This window comes from Crinia signifera, chromosome 9 (genome assembly GCF_055691185.1).
Source record: "Crinia signifera chromosome 9, ASM5569118v1, whole genome shotgun sequence".
In the NCBI taxonomy this organism is placed as follows: domain Eukaryota; kingdom Metazoa; phylum Chordata; class Amphibia; order Anura; family Myobatrachidae; genus Crinia; species Crinia signifera.
In genome coordinates this window covers 36,009,230-36,023,833 of record NC_139225.1, presented here as the reverse complement: position 1 = coordinate 36,023,833, position 14,604 = coordinate 36,009,230, and positions in this window count along the sequence as shown.

Here is a 14,604-nt window from a genome sequence, read left to right as displayed (position 1 = left end):
GGCGGGTTAGATTGACCAGCAAGGATTGAAATTCGCATTCGAGCGAATATCGTATCTATCTATCTTATCTATCTATCTTATCTATCTATAAAAAACTGAATACCTGGTACCGGCCAACCATTCGCAAGGCGGGTTAGATTGACCAGCAAGGATTGAAATTCGCATTCGAGCGAATATCGTATCTATCTATCTTATCTATCTATAAAAAACTGAATACCTTGTGCTGGCCAACCATTCGCAAGGCGGGTTAGATTGACCAGCAAGGATTGAAATTCGCATTCGAGCGAATATCGTATCTATCTATCTTATCTATCTATCTTATCTATCTATAAAAAACTGAATACCTGGTACCGGCCAACCATTCGCAAGGCGGGTTAGATTGACCAGCAAGGATTGAAATTCGCATTCGAGCGAATATCGTATCTATCTATCTTATCTATCTATAAAAAACTGAATACCTGGTACCGGCCAACCATTCGCAAGGCGGGTTAGATTGACCAGCAAGGATTGAAATTCGCATTCGAGCGAATATCGTATCTATCTATCTTATCTATCTATCTTATCTATCTATAAAAAACTGAATACCTGGTACCGGCCAACCATTCGCAAGGCGGGTTAGATTGACCGGCAAGGATTGAAATTCGCATCCGAGCGAATATCGTATCTATCTATCTTATCTATCTATAAAAAACTGTATGGCTGGTGCCGGCAAATCATTCGCAAGGCGGGGTTAGGGTGACCGGCAAGGATTCAAATTCACATCCGAGCAAGTCAACCTGAACAAGGGCCTATGGCCTATGGATTGGCTAGACACGTTTTTTAGTGTGAATGTATACCGGGTACATATTATCAGTAATTAATATTATTAATTACCTGTCTTGTGTCTCCTGTGTCGGTACTTCGTCATTGATCGTTGTCTTGAATCGAAGTTTGCAGTTACCTAAAAAAATAAGAAAAGAGGTGTGATAATATGTTCTCGATACACATTGACACAAAAAAAGGCACTATACTGTATCAATCAATCTATCTATCTATCTTATCTATCTTATCTATCTATAAAAAACTGAATACCTTGTGCTGGCCAACCATTCGCAAGGCGGGTTAGATTGACCAGCAAGGATTGAAATTCGCATTCGAGCGAATATCGTATCTATCTATCTTATCTATCTATCTTATCTATCTATAAAAAACTGAATACCTGGTACCGGCCAACCATTCGCAAGGCGGGTTAGATTGACCAGCAAGGATTGAAATTCGCATTCGAGCGAATATCGTATCTATCTATCTTATCTATCTATCTTATCTATCTATAAAAAACTGAATACCTGGTACCGGCCAACCATTCGCAAGGCGGGTTAGATTGACCAGCAAGGATTGAAATTCGCATTCGAGCGAATATCGTATCTATCTATCTTATCTATCTTATCTATCTATAAAAAACTGAATACCTGGTACCGGCCAACCATTCGCAAGGCGGGTTAGATTGACCAGCAAGGATTGAAATTCGCATTCGAGCGAATATCGTATCTATCTATCTTATCTATCTATCTTATCTATCTATAAAAAACTGAATACCTGGTACCGGCCAACCATTCGCAAGGCGGGTTAGATTGACCAGCAAGGATTGAAATTCGCATTCGAGCGAATATCGTATCTATCTATCTTATCTATCTATCTTATCTATCTATAAAAAACTGAATACCTGGTACCGGCCAACCATTCGCAAGGCGGGTTAGATTGACCGGCAAGGATTGAAATTCGCATCCGAGCGAATATCGTATCTATCTATCTTATCTATCTATAAAAAACTGTATGGCTGGTGCCGGCAAATCATTCGCAAGGCGGGGTTAGGGTGACCGGCAAGGATTCAAATTCACATCCGAGCAAGTCAACCTGAACAAGGGCCTATGGCCTATGGATTGGCTAGACACGTTTTTTAGTGTGAATGTATACCGGGTACATATTATCAGTAATTAATATTATTAATTACCTGTCTTGTGTCTCCTGTGTCGGTACTTCGTCATTGATCGTTGTCTTGAATCGAAGTTTGCAGTTACCTAAAAAAATAAGAAAAGAGGTGTGATAATATGTTCTCGATACACATTGACACAAAAAAAGGCACTATACTGTATCAATCAATCTATCTATCTATCTTATCTATCTTATCTATCTATAAAAAACTGAATACCTTGTGCTGGCCAACCATTCGCAAGGCGGGTTAGATTGACCAGCAAGGATTGAAATTCGCATTCGAGCGAATATCGTATCTATCTATCTTATCTATCTATCTTATCTATCTATAAAAAACTGAATACCTGGTACCGGCCAACCATTCGCAAGGCGGGTTAGATTGACCAGCAAGGATTGAAATTCGCATTCGAGCGAATATCGTATCTATCTATCTTATCTATCTATAAAAAACTGAAGGTACTTATGTAATATCTGGGCTTCCGTTTTTCTTATGAGACCGCGTCCCCTCGCGGGGCTCGCTGCGCTCGCCACGCTTCAAGCACGGTGGCTCGCTGCGCTCGCCACACTATATAAAATCAACTCCATGCGTAGTTGGATAGTAGGGGTATGAAAAAATGGGGTGCATTTAACATGGGAGCCCAGATAATACATAAGTACCAAACTGAATACCTGGTACCGGCCAACCATTCGCAAGGCGGGTTAGATTGACCAGCAAGGATTGAAATTCGCATTCGAGTGAATATCGTATCTATCTATCTTATCTATCTATCTTATCTATCTATAAAAAACTGAATACCTGGTACCGGCCAACCATTCGCAAGGCGGGTTAGATTGACCAGCAAGGATTGAAATTCGCATTCGAGCGAATATCGTATCTATCTATCTTATCTATCTATCTTATCTATCTATAAAAAACTGAATACCTGGTACCGGCCAACCATTTGCAAGGCGGGTTAGATTGACCGGCAAGGATTGAAATTCGCATCCGAGCGAATATCGTATCTATCTATCTTATCTATCTTATCTATCTATAAAAAACTGTATGGCTGGTGCCGGCAAATCATTCGCAAGGCGGGGTTAGGGTGACCGGCAAGGATTCAAATTCACATCCGAGCAAGTCAACCTGAACAAGGGCCTATGGCCTATGGATTGGCTAGACACGTTTTTTAGTGTGAATGTATACCGGGTACATATTATCAGTAATTAATATTATTAATTACCTGTCTTGTGTCTCCTGTGTCGGTACTTCGTCATTGATCGTTGTCTTGAATCGAAGTTTGCAGTTACCTAAAAAAATAAGAAAAGAGGTGTGATAATATGTTCTCGATACACATTGACACAAAAAAAGGCACTATACTGTATCAATCAATCTATCTATCTATCTTATCTAGCTTATCTATCTATAAAAAACTGAATACCTTGTGCTGGCCAACCATTCGCAAGGCGGGTTAGATTGACCAGCAAGGATTGAAATTCGCATTCGAGCGAATATCGTATCTATCTATCTTATCTATCTATCTTATCTATCTATAAAAAACTGAATACCTGGTACCGGCCAACCATTCGCAAGGCGGGTTAGATTGACCAGCAAGGATTGAAATTCGCATTCGAGCGAATATCGTATCTATCTATCTTATCTATCTATAAAAAACTGAATACCTGGTACCGGCCAACCATTCGCAAGGCGGGTTAGATTGACCAGCAAGGATTGAAATTCGCATTCGAGCGAATATCGTATCTATCTATCTTATCTATCTATCTTATCTATCTATAAAAAACTGAATACCTGGTACCGGCCAACCATTCGCAAGGCGGGTTAGATTGACCAGCAAGGATTGAAATTCGCATTCGAGCGAATATCGTATCTATCTATTTTATCTATCTATCTTATCTATCTATAAAAAACTGAATACCTGGTACCGGCCAACCATTCGCAAGGCGGGTTAGATTGACCAGCAAGGATTGAAATTCGCATCCGAGCGAATATCGTATCTATCTATCTTATCTATCTTATCTATCTATAAAAAACTGTATGGCTGGTGCCGGCAAATCATTCGCAAGGCGGGGTTAGGGTGACCGGCAAGGATTCAAATTCACATCCGAGCAAGTCAACCTGAACAAGGGCCTATGGCCTATGGATTGGCTAGACACGTTTTTTAGTGTGAATGTATACCGGGTACATATTATCAGTAATTAATATTATTAATTACCTGTCTTGTGTCTCCTGTGTCGGTACTTCGTCATTGATCGTTGTCTTGAATCGAAGTTTGCAGTTACCTAAAAAAATAAGAAAAGAGGTGTGATAATATGTTCTCGATACACATTGACACAAAAAAAGGCACTATACTGTATCAATCAATCTATCTATCTATCTTATCTATCTTATCTATCTATAAAAAACTGAATACCTTGTGCTGGCCAACCATTCGCAAGGCGGGTTAGATTGACCAGCAAGGATTGAAATTCGCATTCGAGCGAATATCGTATCTATCTATCTTATCTATCTATCTTATCTATCTATAAAAAACTGAATACCTGGTACCGGCCAACCATTCGCAAGGCGGGTTAGATTGACCAGCAAGGATTGAAATTCGCATTCGAGCGAATATCGTATCTATCTATCTTATCTATCTATAAAAAACTGAAGGTACTTATGTAATATCTGGGCTCCCGTTTTTCTTATGAGACCGCGTCCCCTCGCGGGGCTCGCTGCGCTCGCCACGCTTCAAGCACAGTGGCTCGCTGCGCTCGCCACACTATATAAAATCAACTCCATGCGTAGTTGGATAGTAGGGGTATGAAAAAATGGGGTGCATTTAACATGGGAGCCCAGATAATACATAAGTACCAAACTGAATACCTGGTACCGGCCAACCATTCGCAAGGCGGGTTAGATTGACCAGCAAGGATTGAAATTCGCATTCGAGCGAATATCGTATCTATCTATCTTATCTATCTATCTTATCTATCTATAAAAAACTGAATACCTGGTACCGGCCAACCATTCGCAAGGCGGGTTAGATTGACCAGCAAGGATTGAAATTCGCATTCGAGCGAATATCGTATCTATCTATCTTATCTATCTATCTTATCTATCTATAAAAAACTGAATACCTGGTACCGGCCAACCATTTGCAAGGCGGGTTAGATTGACCGGCAAGGATTGAAATTCGCATCCGAGCGAATATCGTATCTATCTATCTTATCTATCTTATCTATCTATAAAAAACTGTATGGCTGGTGCCGGCAAATCATTCGCAAGGCGGGGTTAGGGTGACCGGCAAGGATTCAAATTCACATCCGAGCAAGTCAACCTGAACAAGGGCCTATGGCCTATGGATTGGCTAGACACGTTTTTTAGTTTGAATGTATACCGGGTACATATTATCAGTAATTAATATTATTAATTACCTGTCTTGTGTCTCCTGTGTCGGTACTTCGTCATTGATCGTTGTCTTGAATCGAAGTTTGCAGTTACCTAAAAAAATAAGAAAAGAGGTGTGATAATATGTTCTCGATACACATTGACACAAAAAAAGGCACTATACTGTATCAATCAATCTATCTATCTATCTTATCTATCTTATCTATCTATAAAAAACTGAATACCTTGTGCTGGCCAACCATTCGCAAGGCGGGTTAGATTGACCAGCAAGGATTGAAATTCGCATTCGAGCGAATATCGTATCTATCTATCTTATCTATCTATCTTATCTATCTATAAAAAACTGAATACCTGGTACCGGCCAACCATTCGCAAGGCGGGTTAGATTGACCAGCAAGGATTGAAATTCGCATTCGAGCGAATATCGTATCTATCTATCTTATCTATCTATAAAAAACTGAATACCTGGTACCGGCCAACCATTCGCAAGGCGGGTTAGATTGACCAGCAAGGATTGAAATTCGCATTCGAGCGAATATCGTATCTATCTATCTTATCTATCTATCTTATCTATCTATAAAAAACTGAATACCTGGTACCGGCCAACCATTCGCAAGGCGGGTTAGATTGACCAGCAAGGATTGAAATTCGCATTCGAGCGAATATCGTATCTATCTATCTTATCTATCTTATCTTATCTATCTATAAAAAACTGAATACCTGGTACCGGCCAACCATTCGCAAGGCGGGTTAGATTGACCAGCAAGGATTGAAATTCGCATCCGAGCGAATATCGTATCTATCTATCTTATCTATCTTATCTATCTATAAAAAACTGTATGGCTGGTGCCGGCAAATCATTCGCAAGGCGGGGTTAGGGTGACCGGCAAGGATTCAAATTCACATCCGAGCAAGTCAACCTGAACAAGGGCCTATGGCCTATGGATTGGCTAGACACGTTTTTTAGTGTGAATGTATACCGGGTACATATTATCAGTAATTAATATTATTAATTACCTGTCTTGTGTCTCCTGTGTCGGTACTTCGTCATTGATCGTTGTCTTGAATCGAAGTTTGCAGTTACCTAAAAAAATAAGAAAAGAGGTGTGATAATATGTTCTCGATACACATTGACACAAAAAAAGGCACTATACTGTATCAATCAATCTATCTATCTATCTTATCTATCTTATCTATCTATAAAAAACTGAATACCTTGTGCTGGCCAACCATTCGCAAGGCGGGTTAGATTGACCAGCAAGGATTGAAATTCGCATTCGAGCGAATATCGTATCTATCTATCTTATCTATCTTATCTATCTATAAAAAACTGAATACCTTGTGCTGGCCAACCATTCGCAAGGCGGGTTAGATTGACCAGCAAGGATTGAAATTCGCATTCGAGCGAATATCGTATCTATCTATCTTATCTATCTATCTTATCTATCTATAAAAAACTGAATACCTGGTACCGGCCAACCATTCGCAAGGCGGGTTAGATTGACCAGCAAGGATTGAAATTCGCATTCGAGCGAATATCGTATCTATCTATCTTACTATCTATAAAAAACTGAATACCTGGTACCGGCCAACCATTCGCAAGGCGGGTTAGATTGACCAGCAAGGATTGAAATTCGCATTCGAGCGAATATCGTATCTATCTATCTTATCTATCTATCTTATCTATCTATAAAAAACTGAATACCTGGTACCGGCCAACCATTCGCAAGGTGGGTTAGATTGACCGGCAAGGATTGAAATTCGCATCCGAGCGAATATCGTATCTATCTATCTTATCTATCTTATCTATCTATAAAAAACTGTATGGCTGGTGCCGGCAAATCATTCGCAAGGCGGGGTTAGGGTGACCGGCAAGGATTCAAATTCACATCCGAGCAAGTCAACCTGAACAAGGGCCTATGGCCTATGGATTGGCTAGACACGTTTTTTAGTGTGAATGTATACCGGGTACATATTATCAGTAATTAATATTATTAATTACCTGTCTTGTGTCTCCTGTGTCGGTACTTCGTCATTGATCGTTGTCTTGAATCGAAGTTTGCAGTTACCTAAAAAAATAAGAAAAGAGGTGTGATAATATGTTCTCGATACACATTGACACAAAAAAAGGCACTATACTGTATCAATCAATCTATCTATCTATCTTATCTATCTTATCTATCTATAAAAAACTGAATACCTTGTGCTGGCCAACCATTCGCAAGGCGGGTTAGATTGACCAGCAAGGATTGAAATTCGCATTCGAGCGAATATCGTATCTATCTATCTTATCTATCTTATCTATCTATAAAAAACTGAATACCTTGTGCTGGCCAACCATTCGCAAGGCGGGTTAGATTGACCAGCAAGGATTGAAATTCGCATTCGAGCGAATATCGTATCTATCTATCTTATCTATCTATCTTATCTATCTATAAAAAACTGAATACCTGGTACCGGCCAACCATTCGCAAGGCGGGTTAGATTGACCAGCAAGGATTGAAATTCGCATTCGAGCGAATATCGTATCTATCTATCTTACTATCTATAAAAAACTGAATACCTGGTACCGGCCAACCATTCGCAAGGCGGGTTAGATTGACCAGCAAGGATTGAAATTCGCATTCGAGCGAATATCGTATCTATCTATCTTATCTATCTATCTTATCTATCTATAAAAAACTGAATACCTGGTACCAGCCAACCATTCGCAAGGTGGGTTAGATTGACCGGCAAGGATTGAAATTCGCATCCGAGCGAATATCGTATCTATCTATCTTATCTATCTTATCTATCTATAAAAAACTGTATGGCTGGTGCCGGCAAATCATTCGCAAGGCGGGGTTAGGGTGACCGGCAAGGATTCAAATTCACATCCGAGCAAGTCAACCTGAACAAGGGCCTATGGCCTATGGATTGGCTAGACACGTTTTTTAGTGTGAATGTATACCGGGTACATATTATCAGTAATTAATATTATTAATTACCTGTCTTGTGTCTCCTGTGTCGGTACTTCGTCATTGATCGTTGTCTTGAATCGAAGTTTGCAGTTACCTAAAAAAATAAGAAAAGAGGTGTGATAATATGTTCTCGATACACATTGACACAAAAAAAGGCACTATACTGTATCAATCAATCTATCTATCTATCTTATCTATCTTATCTATCTATAAAAAACTGAATACCTTGTGCTGGCCAACCATTCGCAAGGCGGGTTAGATTGACCAGCAAGGATTGAAATTCGCATTCGAGCGAATATCGTATCTATCTATCTTATCTATCTATCTTATCTATCTATAAAAAACTGAATACCTGGTACCGGCCAACCATTCGCAAGGCGGGTTAGATTGACCAGCAAGGATTGAAATTCGCATTCGAGCGAATATCGTATCTATCTTATCTATCTATAAAAAACTGAAGGTACTTATGTAATATCTGGGCTCCCGTTTTTCTTATGAGACCGCGTCCCCTCGCGGGGCTCGCTGCGCTCGCCACGCTTCAAGCACAGTGGCTCGCTGCGCTCGCCACACTATATAAAATCAACTCCATGCGTAGTTGGATAGTAGGGGTATGAAAAAATGGGGTGCATTTAACATGGGAGCCCAGATAATACATAAGTACCAAACTGAATACCTGGTACCGGCCAACCATTCGCAAGGCGGGTTAGATTGACCAGCAAGGATTGAAATTCGCATTCGAGCGAATATCGTATCTATCTATCTTATCTATCTATCTTATCTATCTATAAAAAACTGAATACCTGGTACCGGCCAACCATTCGCAAGGCGGGTTAGATTGACCAGCAAGGATTGAAATTCGCATTCGAGCGAATATCGTATCTATCTATCTTATCTATCTATCTTATCTATCTATAAAAAACTGAATACCTGGTACCGGCCAACCATTTGCAAGGCGGGTTAGATTGACCGGCAAGGATTGAAATTCGCATCCGAGCGAATATCGTATCTATCTATCTTATCTATCTTATCTATCTATAAAAAACTGTATGGCTGGTGCCGGCAAATCATTCGCAAGGCGGGGTTAGGGTGACCGGCAAGGATTCAAATTCACATCCGAGCAAGTCAACCTGAACAAGGGCCTATGGCCTATGGATTGGCTAGACACGTTTTTTAGTGTGAATGTATACCGGGTACATATTATCAGTAATTAATATTATTAATTACCTGTCTTGTGTCTCCTGTGTCGGTACTTCGTCATTGATCGTTGTCTTGAATCGAAGTTTGCAGTTACCTAAAAAAATAAGAAAAGAGGTGTGATAATATGTTCTCGATACACATTGACACAAAAAAAGGCACTATACTGTATCAATCAATCTATCTATCTATCTTATCTATCTTATCTATCTATAAAAAACTGAATACCTTGTGCTGGCCAACCATTCGCAAGGCGGGTTAGATTGACCAGCAAGGATTGAAATTCGCATTCGAGCGAATATCGTATCTACTGTATCTATCTTATCTATCTATCTTATCTATCTATAAAAAACTGAATACCTGGTACCGGCCAACCATTCGCAAGGCGGGTTAGATTGACCAGCAAGGATTGAAATTCGCATTCGAGCGAATATCGTATCTATCTATCTTATCTATCTATAAAAAACTGAATACCTGGTACCGGCCAACCATTCGCAAGGCGGGTTAGATTGACCATGTGAGGGTACGAGTTCCTCAATCACTCAGACACCGAGCAGATGAAACCAGAAGAATGGTTTATTTTCCACAGCACGCACAAATAGACAATAAACAGTGGCAAAGGTAAATTGCAGAGTAGAAAGATATTCAGGTAGCAGGCCCAAACAGACAGTCCTTGTATAGTCACAGTCCCAGATCAGTTCCACAGGGCAAACTATCACTTGTCCACACAGCTGTGATAGCAGAAAACTGTATAAGTCCACAAAACACTGGCAACTCCACAGAAGCGAGGATGAGGCGTTCCACAAGACACAGGTAGAGCATACCTCTGAACCTTAAGACTGCGACTAACCTCCTTCCTCCTCTTTTCTCCTTCAGCTCTCTCTGGTCTGACCAAAAAAACACTTTTTAAAACATTTCAAATTCCCACGGTGATCGCATCATCTGTGGGGTTGCCCAAGTTCCTGATTGGTGGATTCAAGCATAAGGTATATCCCACCTTCAATCCACAGTTGTCCAACTGCTGCTCCCAACCCCTGCTGTGTCTGGTTCCACAAAGTCTGCTAGAGCCCAGAGGTTTACAAAGAATTGTAAACCCCCCTGTGGAGATGGTTCCTCTGCTATCTCTTTCCTGTAAATAGCAGCAAAATAGCAGGGTAATTGGATCACCCCCTGTGGAGATTGCCTTTTGGGAGGACAGTTTATGATAACCCTTTTCCTGTCAGGGCACGGGCAAATGGTATCAATGGTATAATGCTTACATGAATAAAGTCCTGGGAAATACAGACATACATAGGGAACAATAGGGCTAAAATGTACATTAATTACTGTGGAGTAGAGGATGTCACAATTCACTTATCGCCAATGCAATTCCTTCACATTTCCTCCCCCACATTTTAGTCCATGTTCCTGGTGTCCTGGGTAATGGCAAGGGCTGGTCTCCTGGTGTTAGGTGGCACTGGGTCTGGTTCCTGCTGACGGGATAGGCCATCCGCGTTTCCATGATCTTTACCCTTTTTGTGAGAAATAGAGAAGTTGTACAGTTGTAGGGCTAAGCTCCACCTCAGTAACCGTCCATTGTCTCCAGCTGTACGTTGTAGAAAACTAAGGGGGTTATGATCTGTTACCACTGAAAACTCACGCCCATACACATAGGGCTGCAACTTCTTTAGTGCCCAGACGATGGCTAGGCACTCCTTTTCAATGGTGGCGTAGGCTATCTCGCGGGCAACTAGTTTTCGGGAAATAAAGGCAACTGGGTGCTCACACCCATCCTCCCCTATTTGACTTAGCACAGCTCCTATTCCACAAGCTGAAGCATCTGTTTGCACAATGAACCGCCGGCGGAAGTCAGGGGCGGCTAACACTGGGGACCGGGACAAGATGTCCTTAAGCTGGGAGAAAGCCTGCTCGCAGTCAGGGGTCCAGTCAATGTTTCGGGTGTACTTTTTGGTCGTTAGGTCAGTCAGTGGTTTGGCAATGGTGCTGTACTGAGGAACAAATTTACGATAGTACCCCGCTGTGCCCAGGAAGGCACGTACCTGTTTTTGGTTAGTGGGGTGAGGCCACTTCAGAATGGCCTCAATTTTTGCTGGTTCTGGACGAATACGGCCTCCCCCAACCCTGTGGCCAAGGTACAGCACCTCTGCCATCCCCATCTGACACTTATCCGGTCTGATTGTCAACCCTGCCTGGCTAATCTCTGCTAAAACCTGGGCTACATGCTGCAGATGATCCTCCCAGGTCTCACTAAAAATTGCTATATCATCCAGGTAGGCCTGGGCAAACTCCTGACACCCTGTCAGTATGCGATCTACTGTACGCTGGAAGGTGGCAGGGGCATTCTTCATCCCGAAGGGCATGTCAGTAAATTCAAAAAGCCCAAATGGGGTATTGAACGCTGACCTCTCCTGTGCCTCTCTGGTAAGGGGTATCTGCCAGTACCCCTTGCTAAGGTCCAGGGTGGACACATAGCGAGCCATCCCCAACCTGTCTAACAGCTCATCTACCCGGGGCATGGGGTATGCGTCTGTCACTGTCACCTCATTCAGCTTCCTATAGTCCACGCAGAAGCGTGTACTCCCATCCTTCTTGGGCACTAAGACCACGCTGGAGGCCCAGGGACTATTTGATGGCACAATGACCCCAAGCGCCAGCATTTCGTCTACCTCTTTTTTCATCATATTGAGCACCTCGGGATTCAGCCGATATGCTGGTTGCCTAATGGGCCGAGTTGCTCCGGTGTCGACATGATGGGCTGCTACATGAGTGCGTCCTGGCCTGCTAGTGAACTGAGGCCCCACTAGCTCCAAAACCTCCCTCATTTGTCGGGTCTGGGTTTCAGTTAACTGTGTGCCTATGGGCACGGCCTCCACCCCCACATCCTTCTTGGTTGCTGCCAGAATGTCAGGGATGGGGTCAGTCTCTGGGTCATCCATTGGTGGGCAGCAGATTGCCACAGCCCCTATTTCCCTGGTGACATATTTTTTTAATCTATTTATGTGGTAGGTGCCCACCCGCTTCCCGGTTTGATCTAGGGCAATGATATAATCTACCTGCCCCTGTCGGTCCACTACAGTATATGGCCCTGCCCAGGTCGCCTGTAACTTGTGCTTTCGTACAGGTACCAGTACCATCACTTTCTGACCCACTTCCAACTCCCGTTCACGTGCATGCTGGTTGTAATACTTGCACTGCCTTCCCTGTGCCTCCAGCATATGGTCATGCGCAAGCTGCATTAGCCTTTGCAGTCTCTCCCTCATTTGGGCCACATATTCTAAGACCGGAACCTCCGGTTCCTGGAATGATCCTTCCCAGCTTTCCCTGACTAAGTCGAGAGGACCCCGGACCCTTCTGGCATATAGTAACTCAAAAGGGGAGAACCCGGTAGAATCTTGCCTTACTTCGCGGTATGCGAATAGAAGCTGTTGCAAGGATTTCTCCCAGTCTCCCCCCTCTGATTCAGCATATGCCCGTAGCAACTGCTTAAGGGTCGCATTAAATCGCTCACACAATCCGTTTGTTTGGGGGTGATAGGCAGTAGTGCGAAAGGGATGGACCCCAAATTTGGCCCATATGGTCTGCAGTAAGTCCCCTTGAAATTGCGCACCTTGGTCGGTGACCACTTCTTCGGGAAATCCCACACGACTAAAGATATCCATGAGAGCCTGGGCAATATGCTCAGCATCTATGGATGCCAGCGCCACCGCCTCTGGGTACCTAGTCGCATAGTCAACCACAGTCAGTATGTATTTCTTTCCTGTTCTGCTCGGTTTCTTAAAAGGCCCAACAATGTCCATGGCCACTCTCTTGAATGGCTCACTGATCACAGGCATGGGTTGTAGGGGGACACGACGTGGGGGTCCCCCGAGGCGTTGACAGACCCCACATGACTCTCTATACTGTCTTACCTCCTGGTTTATTCCTGGCCAGAAGAAGTGCCGCAGCAGTCGGGCCCGGGTTTTACGAATCCCTAAATGGCCTGCTGAGGGGATGTCATGGGCAAGTGCTAGCAATCGCGCACGGTACTGCTGGGGAACAATTAACTGTTTCCTAGGGACTTCGGGCTCTAATGGGTCTGCTTTTGCTGGCACCCTGTACAGTCTCCCCTCCTCCCACTGAATGCGATCCTCCTGAGTTCCCCAATCACTCCGTCCTGCTGCCCTGCGGAGGCTAGCTAGGGACGGATCTGTTTGTTGGGCTTCCCTAAATTCCACTCTATCTACCTCCCCCAGATTCACGTCACAGTCAAGCAAGTCTGGTACCATGTTACTCACCGGCGGTGGCTCAGGGGCTGTAGCAGTAATTCCTGGTGCTGGCGGGAGAGGGCCCTCAGGTGCTATCTCTCCAGCCTGTGACTGGCTCCGGGTGATAGCTCCCACGAAACAACTGGCCAATCCACCACCCAAATCATTTCCTAGAATAACATGGGTGGGGAGCCCTTCCAGAAGTCCCACGTTCACTTCCCCAGAGTCCTGACCCCAATCCAAGTGTACCCGGGCCATGGGGATGACAGTGATCTGCCCCCCTGCCATGGAGATCTTAATTTTCCGTTGCTTCAGTAGTTGGCAGGGGGGGATTAATTCTGGGCGGATAAGGGTGATGGAGGCACCCGAATCTCTTAACCCCTGCAGTTCCTTCCCATTAACTTTTACAGGCTGTAGATGTGGCTTCATGTTATCCGGGGTGGCTTTTCCAATAGCTGCTACCACCTCCACCTGGTATACTACTTCCTCCGCCTCTGGCGCATCAGGACAGTACTCCCCTCCCCCTCCCCCAAATGATGGTTCCTGGCACACAGCTACTCGAGGCAAGGCATGTCGGGCACCTGGAAATGGTCCTCTTCCCCGGGGGCAATCTCGGCGGACATGACCCACCTTGTCACAGTTGTAGCAGCGACGGGCTCCTGGTAGCTCGGGTCCCCAAGGCCGGGGGTTGGGGGGCTGTGGAGCTGGGCGTTGGGGGGCCGCCGGTAGATCCCGATCTGGCTGGGCCCGTCGGAGATTAGTCTTTTCCTCGATGTTGGCCCCTCTCCACCGAGGCCTGTTAGCTGTGAACTCGTCCGCTAGTTGTGCCGCTTTCTCGGGGGTGGTAGGG